The sequence below is a fragment of the Epinephelus fuscoguttatus genome, linkage group LG3, assembly GCF_011397635.1.
Source record: "Epinephelus fuscoguttatus linkage group LG3, E.fuscoguttatus.final_Chr_v1".
NCBI lineage: Eukaryota > Metazoa > Chordata > Actinopteri > Perciformes > Serranidae > Epinephelus > Epinephelus fuscoguttatus.
Window position 1 is genome coordinate 44706817 of NC_064754.1, and position 24684 is coordinate 44731500.

At 41.1% G+C, this 24684-nt stretch overlaps 1 protein-coding gene across 1 annotated transcript in view; it reads left to right on the plus strand.

Moving 5' to 3' along the window:
* The first annotated feature begins 7988 nt into the window (after positions 1 to 7988).
* The window catches only part of LOC125886529 (FERM and PDZ domain-containing protein 1), a 49763-nt gene continuing 33067 nt past the window's right edge, over positions 7989 to 24684 (plus strand). Inside the window, exon 1 of the mRNA XM_049572791.1 lies at positions 7989 to 8103. The gene's annotated coding sequence lies outside the window, so the exon portion shown is untranslated. The remainder of the gene's footprint in view (positions 8104 to 24684) is intronic.

Here is a 24684-nt window from a genome sequence, read left to right on the forward strand (position 1 = left end):
TTAACCCAAATCCTGTACAAAGTACAAATATAATCCTAAGATCACAAATTAATGTTGTTTTTAGGTGGTGGTGGTGGGAGTTTAATGTTTGTCCTGATGTCACCTTTTGTGATCTTGTGTGTTTACCTTTTGTAATGCTTCTCTCTTGTTTAGAACAATCCTTCAAAAAATGGGCCTGGAGGGGAAAGTGGAGCCTCAACAGGCAAAAAAAAGTGGGGCAACTTAAAAAAAATATATAAAGTACGTGCAGGTTTGGATAATGATATGGAAACTACATTTGTTTTAACCAAGTTAATACTTTGATAAAGAAATGTAGAAAAAACTCCAAGGCACTCTGCCATAGTAGTTAAAATGCCTTTATTCTTTATTCCTTGAATCTGTTTAACTTCCTGTTGAAGGCTTGATGCTGAAACGTGTCAAAGGACTGTGTTTTTAAGGTTTATATGACCATAGCTTAAGAATAAAGGCATTTTAACTGCTTTGGGAGAGTGCCTTGGGTTTTTTTTTCTTCGTTTCTTTATCACTACATGAATCCCATTCCAAAGAGCATCTCAAACATACCTCTTTTTGAGTCCATGATAACCTCTTTTTCAAGACTTTTTTAATAAATACTTTGCAGAAAATTGCTGCTGTTGTGATTGATTTCCTCTACCTTAGGAATGCAAAGATCCAGGGACAGTGCAGGGGGTCAGCGGGAAGCCCACTGCTGCCACCTGGCCCTGGTTTGTCCTCATGGATGAGGTTTTAGGACAGAGGCCTTCCATTGCCCCACCTGTCCTAATTGCCTCCATCCCTGAGGACACACCAGGGCCAAGTGCTGCAGTGGGTGAGCAGCATGAGGAGGAGGAGGAGGAGGAGGAGGATGAGGAGAGGCAGCCAGGGCCAGTAGCAGGAGGGACACGTAAAAGAAGAAGAGAAAGAGAAGATGAGATGTTGGAGCTGTTGAGAGAGGACATGAGGTTGCAGAGGGAGGCTGAGGAGAGGAGGGAAAGAGAGAGCCGGGAGAGAATGGAGAGACTTTTTAATTTACTGGAGAGAATGGTTGAGAGGCGGTGATTTTTTTTTAGCTTTTTTTTTTATCCTGTTCAATTAAGTTTTATGTGTTGCTGTTTCTTGTTTTCAAATGTTAATTTAAAATGTTGTATATAGTTATAGTTAGTTGTTGATTAAAAATATTATATAATTCCATTATCTTTTTCAAATGTTGTATATAGTTAAATTAAAGTCTTGTAATCGTTATCCTTTCCATTTCTTATTTACAACTAGAGTAAACTTTTGAACTACTTTTCAGTGACAGCACAATTTATTTTTTTTCTCATAACTATTTACAAAGATACAATCTGAACATTTTTAGTTATTTACAAGTGGGCATTCTTAACATGTACAACTATTTACAAATGATCAGCAGAAAATTATTAAACACATTACTAACCTATTAAATAACAAAAAACTACATTTATTTACAGTATGATTATTGGCTGAGCAGGAGTCCCCGGTGGTGCTGCTGGACTGGATGGGATGCCACAATAAAGACCCTGGAGTCTTTTGGCTGTGAGTGGGACATCATGTGGGGGGTGGGGGATGCATGTCTCCACTGTCCACCACATCGTCCATCAACGGGGTTTGCAGGGCTGACGTAATCGACGGCTGCCATGTCACTAAAAATGTTTAAAAGAGAGGCAAGAATAAAACAAACAGAATACTACTGCACAACTTTTTAAACATCCCACCACAAACTACTTCAACAAACAAAACTTTACAAAACACTTTAAATAGGAATAGCTTTAAAATTATTTTACTTGCCTTCTAAAGGTAATCATGGTCAAGGACACCCTCCTCCAGGGCAGACACCTCGGCAGACAGCTGGTTCCGCCATGGAGCATCACTGACTGCCTCCAACGTGTTCTCCCCCTCATCCTCCGGCATGCCGTCCTGCACTTCATCCTCTGGGGCCATGATGTCACCAGCACCCAGGCAGATGTTGTGCAGGACGGCACATGCTGTTATGACCTGAAGAAAAGAAGGGAAAAAAAGATTAATTTAATGTAATTGTAATTTAATTTTAATTAATTTACTGGTATTCACCATTTAACAATAATTCTGTTATGTAATGACATACCTGAGACACAAAGGTGTGGTGCACCTCCAGCGCTTGGAGGAAGATGGCCCTAAACCTCGTCTTCATCATCCCAAAGGCACGCTCTATGATGGAGCATGCCCTGGAATGATGGCTGTTGAAGCGCTGGGCTCCCACACCTTGTACCAGCTGCTTGTAGGGAGTGATGAGGGGGAGTGGATGTTGGAGGCACGGGTACCCACCGTCTGCCAAGATGAAGTACCCTGGAGGAGGGTAGATGGCCCGCCTGTACAGTGGGCTGTGCCGGAGTACCCTGGAGTCGTGCACCGACCCCGGCCAGCCCACGTACGTGTCGATGAAGCGGCCCTGATATAGAAGAGCCGCGTAAAATAGAGAGTTGTCGCGCTGCTCCCGTTGCCGGTGCAGCCACTGTAATTGATTAACGGGGGCGAGCTGCTACGGGACTCATGCTGCAGTTAACACTACTAACAGCGTGAGTTAATGTCTCTGCACATGTTGAGCTTCCAGCTATGTTAATACAGACACAGGCTAATATAACATGATGAGTTAGAGTTGTTCGAACCACTTTTGGACTTCTTTGCCCACATATTTGTACCGAGAGGTCTTCGGATCCATTCTGCTACTACGTCTGCTTCTTGTTCTTCTTCTTCTGGTGGACCAGGTGTGTTAAGTGCGTCTTTACGATGCATACCGCCACCTATTGCACCGGAATTGTAACGACAAGCTACATTCACAGACAGTGAGTCCCATTATAATGTGTTTATGAGCGAGGTCGAACAGGTAGCACCAAAAGCATAAAAATCTATATGTGGCGGAGATAATTTATTCGTGGTGCACCGCCACAGATAAATCAATGTATGGGAAACACTGCTAAAACAAAATAATCTGCATTTTGTTATATTCCTCAAATTTGAAACTTGTATTTCCTCGTTTTGAACAATTAGTGGACTGTGAAAATGAGAGGTTTTTTTTCTTATCTTGGTAAGAGTGCTCTCGACCACTATATATTATAATATTATTTTCTGTAAGAAAAGAGAAAAAAAAGAAAACATTGGTGAATCCCAAAAATTAATGAGTGCCAACAAAATCTTGGATACAGACAAGAATAAGAGAAAAATTGTTTGTATAATGCTTACTGCATGAGGCAAGCTAGAGCATGAAGTCATACATGCAGTGTGAAAGAGGCTAACAGAGGCTGGGTGATTTACCCAGTAATACCACTTTTACATTTGCGGTCAAATGTAAACATTTGAAAACCGAAGGTCTTTCCCAGAAGAAGTGGAATTTATATGTAAGGCAACTCAGACAGAAATCTGAGATTTCTGATGGTTTCTGTTTGTTGGCTATTGTTGAACCAGACACAAGCAGACCCAATGACAGCAAAGACAGGTAAAAATTAATTAATTAATTTAAAAAAATAGCACTGACTGCTGTGCTGTCCTGTGTTGTATTGCTTGTAGCTTTATTTTCATGTAAGTATCCTGATAAGCAAGCCTAAATCCTTAAAGTGAGCAGATGTGGCATACCTTGTTCAGAAACCCAAACAGAGGAACGTGTGTGTGATTGGTGTGTTTCATCCAAACAGATGCTATACTGTGTTTTTAGCTCAATACTGGAATTCTTACTTTGTGACTCTTGATAACAGCCGATGCATGTTTTGGGTACTGTATTTAGCTGAAAACATCAACCATCCATACCCTAACCCTCTGATATTATGACATTATCTAGGAGTCCCCTGCGTTGACTTGTTTATATATGTGTATGTGTGTGTGTGCGTGTGTGTGTGTAAAACTGTTAGGTTTTAAGTTTTGGTGTTTGGATCCCAAAAATGCAGCAACAGAGGCAAGGACAGTTCTTGGGGTGTTTATTGAAAGAATACTGTCTCAAAGAAAAAAGGCAAGAGACTGGAGGTGGTGGCTGCGGGCTGACTGGCATTGCAGGTGAGGTGGCAAATTGTCCAGGAGATCCACAGAGGTTGAGCACCAGAAATAAAGTAGCACTGGAGACTGCAGGCAAGGCACACTGGAAAACTATACACAGGAAAAAACTCGGGTCAGTCCATACTCTAAATAACAAAAACTCAAAGAAGCTCACAAGAAGCCCTGAGGGGTATTCCAGGTAGGAGGTTCAACAAACTCTGAGTCTGACCCTGAACTCTGAGTTGATTTACCCTGAGATGGGAAACTCTGAGTTACCGGTTAGAACAGCTGATTTGAGTTAGTTTAGTCAACTCTGAGTATGTTCACTCTGAGTTAAGCTGACAATAAAAAGCCATCATCAATGGAGCTCTGACTCCACGATTCACCATGGCAACAGGTAAATGAAAGACAGCACCTCCATTTTAATCCAGTGGATGTAGAGATATGCATGTGTAGCAGACGGTGCACGTTTATCTTTAAAAGAAGAGCCTGAGTCAGAGCGAGGAAATTGTAAATAAGTTAACCATAAAGTTAATAAAAAAGTTCTGTTCGGTGTTGTCCGTTTATTTGACATTTATCAGACTTACATAATTCTTAATGAAGACAAAGTGGTGGAATCTGACTGTGTATCAGGCTGTAGATACATTAGGCTACATTATATTAATTATATATAATAATATATTTGTTCAGATTTAATCTGATGGGGAGAAACACAGGAGGCAGCAACTGAAAAATAGGAAGATTTAAAACATATAGGCTAGGCTATAGATCAGAGACATAAAGACATGGCTGTAAACTCACAGTCTGACCCAGTAATAATATGTTTGGTGATTTGCACTTGAAAAGACGTTGAGGTTAAAATACAGTAGATTTTAAAATGTTGGACATCTATTTGTATCTTGACTCAACAGCATTCAGTGACTTTATTTCAGCTACAAATGTAGTAAATTTAAAGACTCTGAAATGCTGCACGATTGCTCACTCAGAAATATGAACATGTAATCCCCAATATTAGGCTATAGGAATTATGTTCCATCAGTGCGACCAATGACATCAGTGATAGAGATCATTAGTCATTGATACTACATGTCTAAAGCTTCATACCGATTTTTAAAATTTAAATAATTAGACCTACACATTATGTGCAATAAACATTTCGGAGCTGCTCTAACAGACTGACAGTCCTTGTGCATAGTGTTATAAAAAAATAATAAATATAAAAAGGACAGAGGTTTGATTCTGAGCTGAGGGTGAATTCTCGCTGTGTAATATTTGAATGTAAAGACAAAAACTGATGTCCAAAGAAATTATTGATGTGCATAAATTCAGTAACTTAAGACAGTCCTGAGTAACAAACTAATATCCAGCAGGATTTAGACTGTGACAGACGGTAAATCTCCGCTAATTAATGCGCTTTGATACGAGCTTTGACACGAGCTTTGACACGGCCTGAATGAATCAGGAAATGAAACAGCGTGTAAGAGGGAGGAGACCGAGAAAAATTCAGGGTTTATTGAAGAAAACATGTCAGCGAGCAGGTTATGTTCACAGAGTCTGTTACCATGGTGACTGACTCAGAGTTGCAGGAGTGATTACTGATGAGCCCCAGGTGTGCCTCATAGTGAAGGCCCTGCTCAGCCAGCCACACCCTCAGCTGCCCACACACTGCCAGGGAGAAAAAACAGAAAGAGTGAGGGGAAAAAGAACACAGAACAACCCCAAACACAAAACAAACATCACCATGACAAAAACTTCAATTAAAAGCCTAGTCCCTGTTAAACGCCCAGTCACATTTTGACAAATACAGGCCTGTCTCAATTAGATGCCTGGTCTGGTTGCCAAGCAGTTCATTTTTATAGAAGTTCTTTGGATCTATAAAACCGGGATGTTGGCTACTCACTTGAGTTCACGTTTTAACTTTTGTCAATATGGAGAAGCTACACATCTTTAGCTTGGTTAGATTCTCCATATTCTAGATTCTGCCCTTTAAAAGACTGATGACAGATCCCAAATAGTATTTGACACTTATGTGTGACACATGGTGTTTAGGTTTCCCCACTGATCATACCCTTACCTTCTTGCTCCATTTTTATATCACTCACATTTTCCTTACTTATCCCTCCTTTCTGTTACCTCCATGTGTTTTCTCTGTCTGTCTGTCTGTCTGTCTGTCTGTCTGTCTGTCTGTCTCTCTCTCTCTCTCTCTCTCTCTCTCTCAAATTCAAATTTAAAAGCTTTATTGCCATGAAGGTTTTCAAAAAAACATTGCAAAAGCATCAAATACAAACACAAAATACACAATAACAGTGTTATGAAAATTAATCAAAATCAAATAAAATAGATACTTTTCATAAAATACATATGAATAAAATAAAACACGTAAATATATATTTTTATATCCTCTGTGTGTGTGTGAGTGATGGGCTGGCCAAAATGAACTCTCTCTCTCTGGCTCTATGTCTCTCTCTCTCTCTCTTGCTCTCTCTCTCTCTCTCTCTGGCTCTATGTCTCTCTCTCTTTCTGTCTCTCTGTCTTTCCTCTTCATTCTCTGTCCTCTTCTGTGCGTCAGTATGCCTGTTAGTTGTTCCTGGTAGAGTGAAGCGGCTGCATTATCTAGATACATTATTGATGCACGCAGCACTCTGACTAACACACACACAAACACACACACACAAACTCCGACCATTCACTCACATAATAAAAACATACATACACTCATAACATCAACCACTTTGTTGCACATAGACCCACCCATACAGTACACAGTCACAAAAAGCATGTGCCTCGATTTGTTTTTGAATGTGAGTGGCTACAAGAAAGAGAAAGAGAATGGCAGCACACATGTATGCTGTTTCTTTATGACTGAGAGAACTGAGAGATTGTGCCTAGCCCTTCTAAATGGAGAAGCAGTCCTTGTGTTTGAAATGCACAGAACTAAAATTAACACTCCATTTCCAACCACAAGCTGAGCTTATAGTTTAGTGTTGTGAGCTTGCTTAATTCCCTGTAGTACTTAGGATGGAGTTGAAGATGCAGAGGAGCTGCAGGAAACAATCAATCTCTTAAAATAACTAAAGAATTATCCAAAGAGATATAATCAGAAAAGAAACCAAAAGAAAGAATTATGAAAGAGAGAAGTACCGAGAAGTGAGATTTTGAGTGGCGGGGAAGGCGGAGCTGGGGGTGGGGTGGGGGGCTGGGGAAGAGTTCCCAGCATCTCTTTTCTCAGGGCTTTGTAAGGGCCTCATTAAATATGGATGGTGTTTGGAGCAGAGCAGGGGCAAGTGGGACTCCACAAACAGCACAAGCAGCCCAGGCAGGCCCATCCCGTTGCGATGGAGCCCTGCTGTCTTTTTTCGCCTCGTCTGTCTCTCCATACTTCTCCTCCCTCGATTCAGTTCGCTGTCATCCTCCTTCTCCTCACTCCTACATTTCCTCTTTTCTGGCCTTTCTCTCTGCCGTAGTCTGTGTCTGTCTGTCATTTGCTCTGATGACAAAGTGCGTCTTTTTCACCGTGTCTGGTCTTGTCTCATCCTCCTCCTCCTCTGTGCTTCCTCTTATCATCCTTCCTTGTTTCCCTCTCTTTGCTTCCTCACACTCTTTTCTCTCCCTCCTCTCTCTCCCTGTGATAATTACAGAGTTGTTTGATTAGCACGTGAATGGAGAGGGAGGCTCCCCTTCATTGTTCACTTTCTCTTTATAGCTTTCCGTTCCTTTTAGATGAAAATGATGCGTGGTGCATGAAGCTGTCATCGATGGTATGATAGTACATTGATAATACTAATACTGATACTCCTGCTTTTGTCTGTGCATTTGTCTGTCTGTCTCTTTATCTATCTGTTTGTGTATAATACATCAATCGGACAATTTATGAATATGCAAAATGATTCTGACTCTGTGATTCACACCACAACAATCTGAAGTACCCCACAGTGTACCTTAACTCTTAATCGTGATGCTGTGTGCCTTCAGGAGATGAAGACACGTCACGCTGGTCCTCTTCAGCAGAACGATGGATGGAGAGAAAGCAGAGCGGAACTGTAACTGGCGCCTTCATGGAGCCCTGATACACAGGGCAGAGAGCAGGTGTGTGTGTGTGTGTGTGTGTGTGTGTGAATGTCCATCTTTCATAGCCGATAATTACAAATATTACACACATATAGTTTGTATGTGTACACATAAAGAAAGATGACAAGATTAAAGGATTTAGAGAGCGTGAGAGTGAGACAGGCAGACAGTGAGGGGGAAGTGAGTAATGAACAGCAGATAAACGGTGTCTGTGTTACAGTTTTAGCCAGTCTGGTACCCTAAACAGACCTATGAGGTTGAGGTGAGGCTCAGTCTAATCTGGCTCAGCAGGAGTGACGCACTAACTCCCAGTTACAGCCTGCAGACACACTCTGTAATCCCATTTGCCTGCTCTGTGTGTCTGTGTGTGTGCATACAGAGCATTACACAAAAGTTGTGAATTAAGTTGAGAGTAATTTTTCAGCATATGCTATACTCAACTGTGCCTCCTACAAAAATATGTCTGTGTACTACTAATTTGCTTTGTCAAATACAGTTTAAAAAAAAAAAAATCATTCACGCAGTGAAACACACCAAAACTTGGGTCAAATAGTCCTTTTTCCCTAGGAAGCTTTCTAACTGAGCTGGACTTATCAAAGTGGCAGCCATGATAAGAGCTGTTTAAGTTCTCTAAATGCTAAGGAAAGGCACTTCAGTTCTTCCTTTCCTGTCTTCCTTTAGCATAAGATACACTGGACCATCCTTTACAAAAGGAAAGGAAGTATTGCCATCCCACAGTTCCTTTCGACATTTAAGATGACGCATCATTCGGCTGTTCTTTTGGGAATCAGCTGTGTTGTCACGTTACACATCCATAGCCTGTATGAGCTGTAACAAATTTCACACATTCAAGGCAACATGAGAGGTGTTTACTGAGTTGAATCAGTGATTCTTAAGCTATTATATGTATAGGCTTATAATCAGATCTGTGTACTGAATGTATATATTTTTCAGTAACATATCATAGCTTTTTATTGTTTCATATATATGCTTATTTTGTAGATACATTTTGTATTTCTTTTTATATTCACTACTTACTTTTTCGGTCCGTCGTGGTAAAGAGAGAGCTGAGCCGGAAAGCAAAGCTTTCAATTTACTGGTCCATCTGCGTCCCAACCCTCACCTATGGTCATGAACTCTGGGTAGTGACTGAAAGAATGAGATCGCGGATACAAGTGGCGGAAATGAGTTTCCTCTGTGGGGTGGCTGGGCTCAGCCTTAGAGATAGGGGGAGGAGCTCGGGCATCCGGAGGGGGCTCGGGGTAGAGTCGCTGCTCCTTCTCGTCGAAAGGGGTCAGTTGAGGTGGTTCCGGCATCTGACTAGGATGCCTCCTGGCAGGGCTTGACAGTGCGAGCGTTTCACTCGCATTTGCGACTAAAAATAGGTGTGTGCGAACTGTAGAAAATATTTAGGGGCACATGTGCGCATAAAAAAATCAGCCGAAGCAGCCTATATTTTTGTCAATAAAAAAAATATGATAATCTAACCGCAAATGTTGGAGGAACTCCAGCCGCCTTCCCTCTTCCCTCTTCCCTGTGTGACACGGTTATGGGCGGTTTTCCAAGCCACTGTCGGCATAATGAATATAACGGCCGGGGTCCACAGCGTAGCGTCGCGGCGTATTCATATGGGCTCCACTGACTGCGTACGGAAGCAACACGTAGAGAAGCCGAGCCGAGAGGCTGCATGTAGGCTGCATGAAATGTTAAAGCATTTTCCACCTAAGTTATTACATATATTTGAGTTATCTACAAGTTTACTGTACTGTTTTTCATCTACTCGCTTTCAAATGTCCGCCACGGACATTTACACAATGTCATGGATAAACATGAGTAAATGCATGAAAAAAAATCATCACATATCACCTCTGCTAATGGTTTATTCATTTAAAAACACATTGTGCTCGTTTAGCACACTATTTCATGTAGTTTTTATCCGCTGGAGGGTCGCATAGGGGAGCGTAGCGTAGCGTGTTATCGTAAGTCCCACTGTCGGCATGGTGGAAATAAGTCAAAGTGTGGTGGAGGCAGGGACGGTTTTTGCTATGGACAATGTGGGCGACCGCCCAGGGTGTAATCTATGTGAAAAAACCCAAAACAAACAAACAACAACAACAACAACAAAAAAAAACAACTCTCCAGTTTTCTAGACTACCACTCATTTCCACGTCAAGTTAGTGGAGTGGGCGCTGGGGCGCCCCTATTATCATGGCGGTTGTGACAGGAATACGGCGGAGGATCATAGTGCGCAAGACAATGGCTTACCGCGACAGAGAAGTCCGACTCCAGGTCCAGTAATTTCCTCTTTTGTTGGTGTCATGACTGCCCAGTAGTACCTGGACAACCGAGCCGTGGCGGCACACAAGTATGTAGCGTGTTAGAGGAGAAACGAGCCGTTCACATTTCTCTGTGGCAGAGAAATGAAAAAGCTGTGGCAGCCAGGTAACGGTCCACAAACCTCACCGCACTTTAGGGACTGTTCTTTACTTATGAAGGGACTGTCAGGGGAGGAGGGTGGCTGGTTGATTTTTATCTTATTTATTTATTTTATTTTGATCGCCCCTATGTTAATCACTTATTGATGCAGTTAGGGACCGTTCTCCACGGCCAGGCTGTCGGCTGGGTGGGAATAAGTCAAAGTGTGGCGGGGAAGAGGGACCGGGAAAAGAGGCTCCGTTCTCCCCATAGTTAGGGACCGTTCGCCACGGTACCGCTGCTGGGCAGGGTGGAAATAAGTCTAGCAGAGTTTCAGAGGACCTGGAGAATGTTTTAGGATAGTAATAACATTACATAAGATAATCATATTGCAAAGATAATATATATAAGATAATAATATTAAAGACAAAATTAAATTGCAATACTTTTTCAAAACTTGATGATTTTACCTTTCTGTACATTTTGTATACAAATTCATTAAATAATTTTGCTTGTAAATGTCTATTTGCATCACGTTTATTACGGAAAACACATTATTTGATCAATTTACATTGTGCCCCGTAAGCTCTTTGTGCGCTCCTTACTTTTTCAACTTAGGAGCACATGTGCTCCTTGGGAAAAAAGTTAGCGTCAAGCCCTGGCCTCCTGGGCACCTCCCGCTGGAGGTGTCCCGGACACGTCCCACTGGTAGGAGGCCCCGGGGCAGACCCAGACACGCTGGAGGGATTACATATCTCGTCTGGCCTGGGAACACCTTGGGGTCCTCCAGGAGGCGCTGGAAAGCGTTGCCGGGGAGAGGGATGTCTGGGGTGCTTTGCTCGGCCTGCTGCCCCCGCGACCCGTCCCCGGGTAGGTGGATGAAAAAGGATGGATGGATGGAAAAACAGAACGTCATAATTCCATAATACACCCACTAGACAACCACGGGCTTATGCATATGCTTCATACAGTAATCCAGTGTTTTCTATACATTGATTTATTTGATCTTGCTTCATTGTAGAGTTGCTCCCACTGCATACACTCAGCTCTTCCTTGACCCACTTGGGTGGACGATATGGCCCTAAAATAATATGATATTTCAGGGTGTTTTTGCATTTTGCATTTTTTTGGTTCGGGAAAATGAGGGTTCAGGTTAAACTGCAAATCAGTTAATGCATTTTCAGATACACTACCTCTCATCGAAACGTTTTGTAATTGATAAAAATGTAATCTGTGTTGCATTACTTTATCTATGGCATTTATTAGCTGTACTTGGTTAAATAAGTGACCTACCATGAGAAAGCTACAATATATAATTAACTTTGATAGTGTAGGATGCGTATTTCCATATTTAAAGATAACAGACTGAGATCTCAGATTTCTGTCAAAATACAAATATGGTTGGTTTGTCTGAAAATGTGGAGATCTCAAAGTCCTGTCAATATGTGAGGAGATTGATTATATCACTAGTTGACATGGCTAGTACAGGAACAGCCTACACAGCTCATTGTTTTTATGTCTCTGCGCCGGCAATAGCCTTTGCTGTTTTGGGTTGTCCATCTCATTCTTGTGAATGTGATATCTCCAAAGGGCTTTGAGGGACTTTCTTCAAATTTGGCACAAATGTCTGCATCAACTCAACGATAAACTGATTAGATTTTAGTGGTCACCGGTCAAAAGCTAAGGTAATTGTGACCTCATCCATCTCATTCCCGTGAGGGCCTAAAGGGAATTTCCTCAAAATTGGCACAAATGTCAACGTTGACTCAATGATGAGCTGATTATATCTTGGTGGTCAAAGTTCAAAGGTTACTGTGACCTAGCATTTGTTTCATCCTCTTGAACACTGAAGAAGGCCTTAAATGAATGTATTTACAATTGGCACAAATGTCCAGTTTAGTCAAGGATTGGTGGTTGACGCGCAAAGGTCAAGGTCACTGACCTCACAAATCATGTTTTTGGCCACACCTCAAGAATTCATATGGTTCATATGATATCTTCTTTCCAAAAGGTCAAAGGTCAACTTCACAGTGAGATCATAATGTTCTACTGAAAACACTTTCCTGGCCATTATCCAACGTCATATCTCTAGGGCTGTAGTCAACCAAAGAAAATCTTGGTCAACTAAAGTCGCACATAATCTTCAACTAATCGATTAGTCTTGGGGAAAAAAAATCTGCACGTTATTTTTACTTCTGCAGTGGTGTCTGTGTCACTCTGCAGTTACACCTCCAAAACACTAGTTGGCTGTGTTAAGTGCTGTAAAGTTTAGTTCAAATCAAACTTTATTTATATATTTAGTACAAGACGCACATTAAACAAATATTAAACATGGCTTAATAGAGACAATTTCAAACACAAGTACACAAATTGGCTTCACTATAAATCGCAGAACAGACAAACACTTGTTTTTATCTGGACACATTTCCCCCATCAATACAACATGCTAACATTATTAGCACAAGTCTATGGCGTTTTACATTGTATAAATTAGCCTAGCATCTAGCGATCTTTTCCTCTTCTCATATGAAGCCAGGGACACAGCAGCATCTAACAAAGGCGACGGTACACAGTTTGGCTTCATTACAACTCACAACATTCACCGACAAAACAACTGTCTTATACTAAACACGTTTTCCAAGCAAATACAATTAGCCTGTGGCATTTTAGCCATAGGCTAATTAGCTAATCAACAAATTAGCCTAGCGATGAGCGGAGATTTCCTCTGCTCATATGAAGCCAGGATAAATCCCGAAGTATAAATCCCTGAGGGATAAATCACACACAAGACTTAAAAGGCTTTACTGTCTTCACAATTTATTGTTTCTTATCTGTGAAATACAAGTAAATACAAGCTTCGTTTCTACTGAGGGAAATGATTTCAGCTTACAGAAACAGACAGGAGGTCTGCGTCACCACGACGCTGAGCGTGAGGGTGGGTGAGTCCGACTTTCTGTCAACAAAGGGGGTGTTTTGAAAACACCCCCATTTTCACAGGTAACTTAGCCTGTCCCCCTGCTGCAGGAAATAATGGATTAATCCTGAAAAGCTGTTGATGTAGCACTTTTCTCCTTATGAAAGTAACACGGCGATTATTCGACTAATGAGAATTTGGTCGGATGAGAGCATAGCGACCAAATAATCGACTAGTCGACCAGGAGACTACAGCCCAACATATCTCAGTAACAGAAGGGGAAATATTTGGTCAGATACTGAACTGATGACTCTAATCTTGGGTGTCCACCTTGAAACTGTGAAGATGTGTGTGAAGCATCCATGTTTTAGAATATGTAGCTTTGCGGGCAATATCCACAGCCTATTTGATGCATTGTCCATTGTCATGGCTACAGTACATGCAACTCTGGACAGACATGGATAGAACAGAACGGAACAGAACAGAACTTTTTTGTCCCCCAGGGGTGGAAATTTGTCTTCGGCTCACCAGGCACAAAAGACAGCATTGTAAAAAGCAGACAAACACTAAGTAAGACAAGCATACAAAGTCAATATAAAACACAAATGAAATCAGCTAATTGTCTGTCAGTGGTTTAAAACTCATCAGTGACTTTGCAAACTGTAAATTTAAGCTGACTGATTTATAGAGGCATACAACCGTGAGGCAGTAGCTCCAGTTTTATAAATATTTTTGCACACATACTCACATACACTGTGATCTGTACCAGTGTGATTAATACAAGAACTATCTATAACATCTACTATGTTATAGATACTACATCTAACTACATCTAACTATCTATATACTATCTAAAACATAATATTTATATGAAAACACTGAACAGGAGTTAACTGCAAGTTAAGAGTAAGACTAGAACATACCACACTAAATAAGTATAAATTATATTACACAGTTCCTTTACAAAGATGTGTATGTTTTATGTCTGACTCGATAGTTGTATAGAGTACCTTTTTATTTCGTTTCATAAAAGAAGCAGGTGATTAAAATCTTTTGTGCACCTTCAGTATGCATGAAATGCAAAGACACTGTACAGAGAGGAATATGGAGAAGGGGAGATGATAGATGACAAAGTAAATGAATGAATGTACTGGAGAGAGCTTAAGTGTGGGCAACAGGAGATAATCTATACTGTAAGTGCTGCTGCAGCCCCATTACTCATCTTGTGAGTGTGTGCTTTTCTCTGCAGCAGTGTTTACCCTGCCCATCTCCGGCTGCAACAAAGGAAAAATCCATCCTAAAATCACCTCATCACCTGGAGATGACATTGGATTTCCTACTGTCATGATGTCAATTAAAAGGAAAAGTCCAAAAAGTTTTTACAGATTTGGAAAATTTAAGGCTAACAGCTTTGTTGGTCACAATCAGATGAGGGGAAAAAAAATCACTGCATGTGCTGAGGAGCTAAATTAGATCAAAGTTAGTTAATTTTATAATCCCACATGTTTCATCCAACCTGGTCTAAATCAGGTTAGTTTACTCATTGTACACCTGTGTTTTTTCTTTACTACTTTTGTGTTAATCAAATGAATAACTCCAATCAAAGAATTATAATAAATAAAAGCGCAAAGTCTCAGCTTGACCTATCTTGGCTGGTTTGAAGAGTTTGCCCCCTCTGCTAACCATTTCTTGAGGAAACCCTAGACATGACATCATGTTTGGTAATTATTTGGTAACCTTCTGTATGAAACATTCTGGGTAATGAGCTGTGGATTTAGCAATAATGACATATTACTTTGAAGTTTAATTGAATCATAACTACGGAAAAAATAATAACTAGAATTACAGTCCTATGGTTGTATGCCTCAACACACCAGTCAACTTTCTCTTACAGTTTACATCCAGAAAACATGGAATCTTCACACACATCTTCCCCCTGGCAGCACAGAAGATCAATACAATCAGCACAGATTCAAGCTGTTACCCTGTTCTTGAATTAATGCGTTCATGAGAACAAGATGAATGCGAGGTAACAGTGACCTTGACCTTTGATGTATGACCACAAAAAACTAGCCAGTTCGTTGCTGACTCCAAGTGGACATTTGCGCCAAATTTAAGGAAATTCCCTTGAGGTATTCTTGAGATATTAGCCTTTTTTAAATGGGAATTGTGCAAATTTGCAGGAAAGTCCAATCAGTCTTCTTTCAGCATTGGCAGTATAAAAACAAAATCGGGGAGTGCAGCAAAATGCCGCCTGCCTACTTTTGTTCATACAGAATGTGCCTTTTTTCGGGGCAATGGGGGGCGTGAGCAAGTAACAAAACGTGTAGCTCAGCGTGTGACGTAAACAGTGACGTACTCTGAGGGAAGCCGCGGCTAGTCAGTCCTTTGGCGATTCTCTCATAAGTCGGCCCGTTCTTCACCGTCCCCGTCATCTGACGGTTAATGGCCTCTTCGTTTGCGAGGACAAGGAGGGCGCGCAATTCCTTGTCTCCCCAGTTGCTCATCTTTACAGTGTCATTCAGGTTTGCGTTTCCCTCTTGCTACTAGCTGCTCATTCCTGCTATCAGCTGTTTCCTGTTAGTCCACCACCAGTGGGTCGCACGTGCGGCGTCATCAACAGCCCCTCCTGTGACGGAAGGGCACCTCATTCTTTTTAAACCAAAAAGGTTCCGCCAATATGTCTAGAATGGGGTGGACGGACAGATGTATGTACGGATGGACAACCTGAAGACATAATGCCTCCGGCCATGGCTATTGCCGGCGTAACCACATAAACCACAATTTATTGTCCGTTTTTTACTCTTGATTATTTCGTAGATGTAGTTATCGAATGAATCACTGTAACTTTGTGAAGAATGTAAAAAATGGTGATTCAGCTTCAAAGTGACTTGATGTTCCCTTGGCAGTACTGTGGTGGAGCTGTCCCAACTGTTTGGGCTGTCTGCATCACTTACATCTAAAATAGTTTTTAGAGAATCTGTACAGATTTCCATCTTTCATTACAAAATAATTATGGATTACATGGGAAGTCAAAGATGATGTACAAAAACATATACATAGTATGAAATGATATAGCATGTGACAAATAATTCTATGAGGGTGGAGGTTTTCTTTAAGCTCCATTTTTGCAGTTGTGTTAAAGGCACAGAAAAACAGATTAACAGTTGTGAGAATCTGATTCCTCCCACAGTTAAACAATAATCTAATAGAGAGAGAGGGAGGGGGACACACAAGTGAGCGATGGAAGAGACTGGAAGGACCAGTGACCACTTTTATTTCACCAGGGATCAGATCTGTAGGAGACATCACATTACCTAGTTACATGAATAGTCAAATATTTAGGGAAATACAGTTGCTTTCTCTACAAGATGAAGAAAATATCAGTTTAATGTGTAACAAGCCAGTATTGAAAGCACAGAGAATCGGCTGTCTTCATGTGTTTACATCGTATCATTTGGTTTATTTACGAATTTAAAAAAAAAAAAAGGAAAAGAACTGAAATTGATGTAGATTAAACTTTTAGAGCTGATTCAGTAAACCTGGAGTTATGTCTTACACCTGTTCCCACAGTGGGGTTGCCAGATTGGCACTTGATTGTAACTGCCAGCAACAACATGCAGGTGTCTATAGTGAAAGTGCCTGGTAGCATGTGCTGGAGCTCAGTATGTAGGTTTTATAAAAATGTTGGGGCACAATTAGGTTTATTTTCTCAGACTTCTTTTGCTTATTTTTGTCTTTACATTACTGGATATCTCTAGGTATTTCTGAATGATTAGGCTTTTAAAAAAACTATTCAAACCAAGCATGTGTGACGCCCCTCCCACTGTCTTGGACAGTGTTCCAGCCAGCCTCATCAGGCAGTTGGCTGACATGGGAGGGTCGTCACCATGATTAGGCTAGCTTCCAGGCTATAAAAGCTGCCTCCTCTGTTCACTTGGTCTCTCCCTTCCTTCAGCTGACATCCACTGGCATCATTGCTTTTGGTTTGCACCTTCAACACCTCCACAACACACCTGACACTCACCCTTGCATGGCTTTCATAACTGACTTTGCTGACTTACACACTCAATTGATTATTTAAGTTAATTTTAGTTGAATAAATTCTGCTTATTTTAAGCAAATCTTTTGTGTGGACTCCCTAATTGTCACATTCACTCAGCCAGTTTGTGACACATGAAAATGAAAATTACTCTTTTGTTGAACTGGTTGATATATGATGGGTAGCCACATTGATTCGAGCAAAAAGTTGGAAACCACTGTGTTCACCTTTCATTCATGAAACTTTATTACCTTGCCAGTCACAGTGTAGGAATGATTGGGTATTGTCATATCCCAACCCAATACATTTTGCGTTTCGAGGTCTTACCCCTAGAGTTTATGACATGGAGAGGCGTAATACGGCCAAGAGGAGAAACTTCTCTGGGCTAGAAATGGAAACGCTGACGTCCCAGGTCCAGGTTAGCTAAAGGGTTCTATTTGGCAGCCTGAAAAGTGGCATCAGAGGACGCTAGAAAAACATAGTATGGAAAAGAAAACACTGATGCAGTAAACAGTGTTGCAGTGGACACTGAAACTCCAGCTGAGGTTGGAATATTTCATTTATACATCCATGATATGTACTAACATACAGCCTACATGTATTCACAATATTAGCTTATATATTAGTAATATTTATATAAAGGTTTATAACTGACCCAGAACGAGGAGGGTGTGGTCATGTGTATCGGCTGCTTCCATTTTGGGAATAAGAGGTGGCGAAGGAGACACAGATGCACCACCTTAGCCGGACAATAGTAAAAATTTAATAACCAATAGGCTACTAGTATTTAGAATATTACACAGTTATGAATTTGTTTTAAATAATACTTAAGATATGGGGCATCGGTGGCTTAGTGGATAGAGCAGTTGCCCATATATAAGGCTGTTGCCGCAGCGGCCCAGGTTCGACTCCAGCCTGTGGCCCTTTGCTGCATGTCACTCCCTCTCTCTCCCCCCTTCTCACTCAGCATTTCAATCAATTAATAAGAATACTTATGATACATAATATAAACATGCTTTTGCTTGTTAGTGTGGAATTTTTTTTTCGGATAGAGCCAAGCATGAGTGGAGTTCATCCTTTAGTCAGCCTGGAGCCAGTCCCACAGAGCCAGGCAACTGCCAGCTGTGACAGAGATCACATGTTCATGTGGCGGCTGTACATTTTTATGTGATTAATGTGTGGCTGCAAATACTCAGATGCCAGTCAGAATACGGTCTAATAACAATTACTAGACTCAACCAGATTTACTCTGCAGCACCACATCGTAACATTCAGCAATTGGTGTACCAAAAATATTCGTGAAAAGTGTAAGGCTGAGAAATGGAATGTGTCTTGTGATTGATGTGAGAGGGAAGTACAGCACAATATTCCCAGCAGCTTCTAATGTTACACCTTTAAAAAAAAAAAAAATCTGCCGACATTTCCTGTCTTGATCTCTTATCTTGAACGCTGTGGTTGCAAAATGGGAATCGCTGTGCCATCTCAACACAAATTTACCAGAGTGGATTGCATCACTGGACCACTGGGCTTGTACTTCATCAGTATAGTCCATCAAAGCCACTTGAGAAGGCAAACATGTTTATGGGATTAGAGAGGTTTAGATGTGTTTAAAGGCTTTGTTCCAGTGTTTGACATTTGAAATGCACAGACATTTGGCTGAAATCCATCCCTGATTATTCACTGTAAAATGAACCCTGGAAATCCAAGTCTTTCTTTATATTTGTGTATGTATCCATTTCACTTGTGAGATTGCCGTGCTGGTGAGCTGGTTGGATTATTCTGACAAACCTAAGTATACTTCTGCATTGTGCCTCTGTAACCTGAGAAGTGAGATACTGTAAGTGAAGCAAACAGGAAGAGTGTGCTATGGAAGAGATACAAGGGGGGCAGATAAGATGAAAAGAAAGAGAGAGAGAGAGAGAGAGAGAAGCAGGAGATTGGTATTCACAGACAGATGGATGGATAATGTGCTTATGACTCAAGATCCCCCAGGAGACATCGCTGCCTGGGCGTGTCACTCACCACTTTGATCATTAAGCCATCCTCCCTTACCTTCTATCACACTTCTATGTTTTCAGTGTTCTGTTCATTCAGGTTTCTGCTCCTGTCACGTCAGACTGTACCTGATGATGCACCGGGCACTTTGCTTTTCTGTTCTTTCTTCAAATGCCTTACTCCTCCTCTCCCTCTCTCCCTATCAGCCCTCTTGTTGTCTCTAATGTTTGGTGCTAATGCCCATCATCAGCAGCATCCGTCAGGGGGATATTCCTCTCTGCATCTCCTCAATGAGGGACACAGCAGGCTTGCTGAGATCATTCACTCATTCATTCCATCCATCTATGAATTAATTCAATTATCTGCCTCCATCTGTGATCCATCCATTCATTCATTGTCTTTGGATTATGCATCCACCTTTTATACTATTGATTCCTGATTTTAGGGGTGCAACAGTAAACAGAAGTCACATACACACTATACATTTGGTACAGAGTTTGGTACAGTGCAAAAAAGACAAATGCATAAGGTTACCTTTGTTTTTATTTTTTTCCATCCACATCACTGAGGGCCTGACCTGGGTGCTGCATACTGATTCAGTGGTGAGAACACCAAGACAGAGACTGTGTCATGTAAGATGATTGAGAAAATTCCAGGTACCCCCTCAAATACTGAGGAACATCACTGCCAGGTATGGAAACAGCACCGAACAGGAGAACAGTATTTTTTTCAGCTAAAACGCTTTTCTCTATCATGCCTAAAGGATGTTTATATCAGATGAATGAATGAATGAACTTTATATAGCACCTCTCATGCACAAAATGCAGCACAAAGTGCTTTACAATCCAGACAGCAGAGACAAACAGTGAAAAAATAAAACCATGCAGTTATATGAGAAAAGAGAAGAATAAGTAAATTTATCAATCAGTAATTAATCAAGTAATATAAAAAAACACCCAGATACTGTAACTGCCTTTTTCTCCCTTTTGAGGTTGGGAAGAAAGAGGAAGATGTTGATGAAGATGTGCATAAGGTGACTGGAGAAGGAAAAGTGTGTGGTAGCCACCGCAGTGCTCCATTGTGCTCTGTACAGTGTGTGTGTTTACTGCAGCAATTTTACGAGCAAAAATTATCTGAAAATTTAAATCGTGCTTAGTTATATGTATTTACAATATTGGAAGATATTATTGGAAACTGTTGATGCACCATTGACCACGAGTGTGCTGAATCCCTCTCCCCTTGCTGATGACGGGATAGGAGTGGTGAAATAATGAGCAGCATTGGAGGTAAGATTTGAGTATGCTTATCATTTTTACAACTGAACTTTACAACTTCTTATGAAAAAGTTATGGTTCGCTAGCATAAGCACGAATAACACTGCTGGATGAAATGAAATGAAGTGGATCTGTAAGTAAAGTGTGATATGAGAAGACATTAAATGTGATGTCTCTCACGTTTATATAATTTAGCTTCAATTCACCACCTCACCGTCAGTGTCACCAATTCCTCCTGTCTCCAAACGTTCGTACGCATAGGTCAGAGTTTCCCTACAGGTGCTCTGCTCTGGAACAGGTTAACTTCAGGGTATTGGATCACAGCCTGTGAACATTCTGACCTTTGACCAATCAGATCACTGAAGAAAAAAGTATCCATGAACAAAAGTCGGGAGTGACAGGTAAAAAAGAGGAGCCTGTATGTTGTTGTAGGTCAGAAGAATCATTTCATTGTTCCAGGGCTCTGTTTCCACTGGTTTTAAACAGAACTTCTAACAATTGGAGAGATAGTATACAACACATTATTTTAGCACTTTTTGAAATTATGCAGTTCATTTTAGTCTGCAGTGATAGTGCTGCTACTTTTACACTCTAATTCCATCACTGCAGCTAAAAATAACGAGACACCTACGTGATGAGAACTAGGATAAAATAGATAATACGTGATGAGTAAAATAATCCACACACTGTTAAATGGCTCTCGTTATTATAAATTAAGATTTTGGTCAGATAGACCTCATTAGTGTTTAGACTGACAGTAGTTTGGACTCAAAAGCAGGACTCAACACAGCAGAAGTTCCAAGCAATAATCCTTTTAATGCAGAAAATGGGTTCGGTACACAAGTGGGCAGTCAGGTCTGGCAGAGGTATCCAAATCGTTGAGGCAGAAATCAGGGTCAAAAAACAGAACTAGATCAAAAACCACTATAAACTGACATTAGGAGAAATGCTGGGACGCTTACAGACAACTGAAAAGACGAACTGGCAGAGAACAAAGGGAAGCACACTGACTAAATAGACAAGGGAAGATGGGATAGTTTCATCATCATCCAACTAAACAGCAAAAAAATACTCTATACTAACGTCACATAGGCCCATAGCTCAGTGATACCGACATGTAATTTAAGTCTCAGATGACAGTGAATTTTTGGATAGTGTTTTCAGTGTTTCTAGATTTTCCCTTTTAAGAATACAGATTGTCATTTACATCCAATGCCACTGTCATTTACTGTCTCGCAGTCCCACACACTTGCTGTACCATGTCATCACATATCATATGAAGCAGCCTACTTCATTCAAGGTTCTGATAATGTCGCTCGCAATTAACAACCCTGCCTCTTTCACATGAACACGCTTGTGGCTGGATAAGAACACCCAGAGTTGACTGAACTGGGTCCCGTTTACCAGTTTCGATGTACCTTAGCACTCTATGAAGGTCTCTAAGAAATACCTTAGCTAAGGAACTTCTTTTCCTACGAGTGTTTCCCAAACTGTCCCCTAGCGGGTGCTGTAAGGAGAGCTGCTAAGGTACATCGTAAGTTGGAGCTGTCGTTCACCACGATGCTGATAGCGTATTAATTGATGCTGCAGTGTATTAATCGATGCTTGATCTCATATAAGGTATATATATAAGGTAAATAAATGATGTTGTAATATGAAAAGTATTGCCATAATAATTTTACCTCCATCAAATATTATATCAGAAATGAGGCTATGCCTTTAACAGAACATCTGCTGATCTAGTTGAAGCCTAGTCCACACATACACGGGTATTTTTAAAAGCAGCGCTTTAAAACTAAATTTCTGTCCAGACAAGTGTTTGGCACTATTTCATGAAAAATCCCTGTCCTAATATGCCTGAAGCATGACTTACATGTGCGTCCCGTTATAAACAAGGAGACTAATGATGACACAGGGAAACGTGATTGCTGCTCACCGATAATGCATTTGTTATTGAAACATTTATAACAGCATGCGTGTTTGTTTATCTTTTTCCATCATTGCAGTTCAATGCCAGTTTGTGTCTTACATATAAGTTACATATAAGTTTTCCAGCATCGGTTCTGTCAATGTACAGACTGCAGATCTGTTGTTGTCACACAACAGGCACCTGTAGCAGCAGCATATCCATGTTTCATTGTTCTGTGTGTGTGTGTGTGTGTGTGTGTGCCATAATTAATCACATCAAGTGGACTGAAGTTTGTCCTTATAAAATGATTAACATGAACCAAATGGCTATGCGGACGCGACGCCTTTGGTTCAGTTGATTGAGCGCAACGATACGCTGTAATGCAGCCATAATCTCATCTACAATGAAGCAAGCAGAGGCGATGCGCTTGATCACCTATAGATCTGGTGCCGCCCGCTTGATTAGTTTCCAAATGGCCTCATTAGACTTCAATTTGATCAATTTGTCAAGTATCTGTCAGATATTGGGTATATAGTGGTAGGGTACAGGGCTTGACACTAACTTTTTTCCCAAGGAGCACATGTGCTCCTAAGTTGAAAAAGTAAGGAGCGCACAAAGAACTTTAGGGCCACAATATAAATTGATCAAATAATGTGTTTTCCGTAATAAACGTGATGCAAATAGACATTTACAAGCAAAATTATTTAATGAATTTGTATACGAAATGTACAGAAAGGTAAAATCATCAAGTTTTGAAAAAGTATTGCAATTTAATTTGTCTTTAATGTTATTATCTTATATATATTATCTTTGCAATGTGATGATCTTATATAATGTTATTACTATCCTAAAACATTCTCCAGGTCCTCTGAAACTCTGCAGGACTTAAGCCTCTTTCACACAGAGCTTTCGCGGCGCCCACCGGGTAGGGCGCAGAGGACAGGATTTGGAGTGCAGGCTAGTTCAGGAGCTACAGCTCCATGGTGACCGCTTCCAGGTCTACTTCAGGCTCTTCTCTGCTATTGGACGCGCCGCGCCGAGGTGTCGTCACAGCTCGTTGCGGTGAAATTAAAAAAATTTCAATTCGAGCGCAGGCTGGCGGTGTGCAGACACTCACTCGCCGCTCAGCTTGGCGGTAGAGCGGTGCGCTCTTGCGCCACGGTAGTACATACACAATGAATGGGTTCGTCGGCGGAGGTCTGCGCTTTGCGAGCTCTGTGTGAAAAGGGCTTTGTTTCCACCCTGCCCAGCAGCGGTACCGTGGCAAACAGTCCCTAAGGTCTCTACACATGATCAGCTGTAAAACCGCTTTGCGCTGGCTGTCCCATTGTTTGTCTATGGAGAGGGCAGCAACGCCTGACAAAGCGGCACCGCTACCCTTGGCATCGCACACCGCTCTGATTTTCCGCCTGAGCGCTGCGCTCAGAGTTGAAATTATTTGAACTACGGGGAGAACGGAGCAGGCTTCCCCGGAGATCCGCCGCTTAACCCGGTCCATCTCCTCCACACTTTGACTTATTTCCACGCTGCCGACAGTGGCTTGGAAAACCGCCCATAACCGTGTCACACGGAGAAGAGAGAAGAGGCAAGGCTGCTGGAGTTCCTCCAACATTTGCGGTTAGATTATCATATTTTTTTATTGACAAAAATATAGGCTGCTTCGGCTGATTTTTTATGCGCACATGTGCCCCTAAATATTTTTTACAGTTTGCACACACCTATTTTTAGTCGCAAATGCGAGTGAAACGCTCGCACTGTCGAGCCCTGGGGTACAGCCTGTAGCCTTGTCAGAAAAAACATATCCTCAGTTAGTTAGCGCCATTAAATGAATGAATGAATAAATAAATAAATAAAGCTATATATTTCTAATTTTCAATATTCATTATTATTTTTCATTAAGTTAATTTGAAACTAATGATGTAATTTGTTCAAGGAGTTTAGATGTGAATTATACTGCAACCGTCCATCTAAAAAGCATAATTTTGGCCTAATAAAGCTAAAACTGTGACAGGATGAACCGAGCGCATCACTAAGGGACAGCTTACGAGTG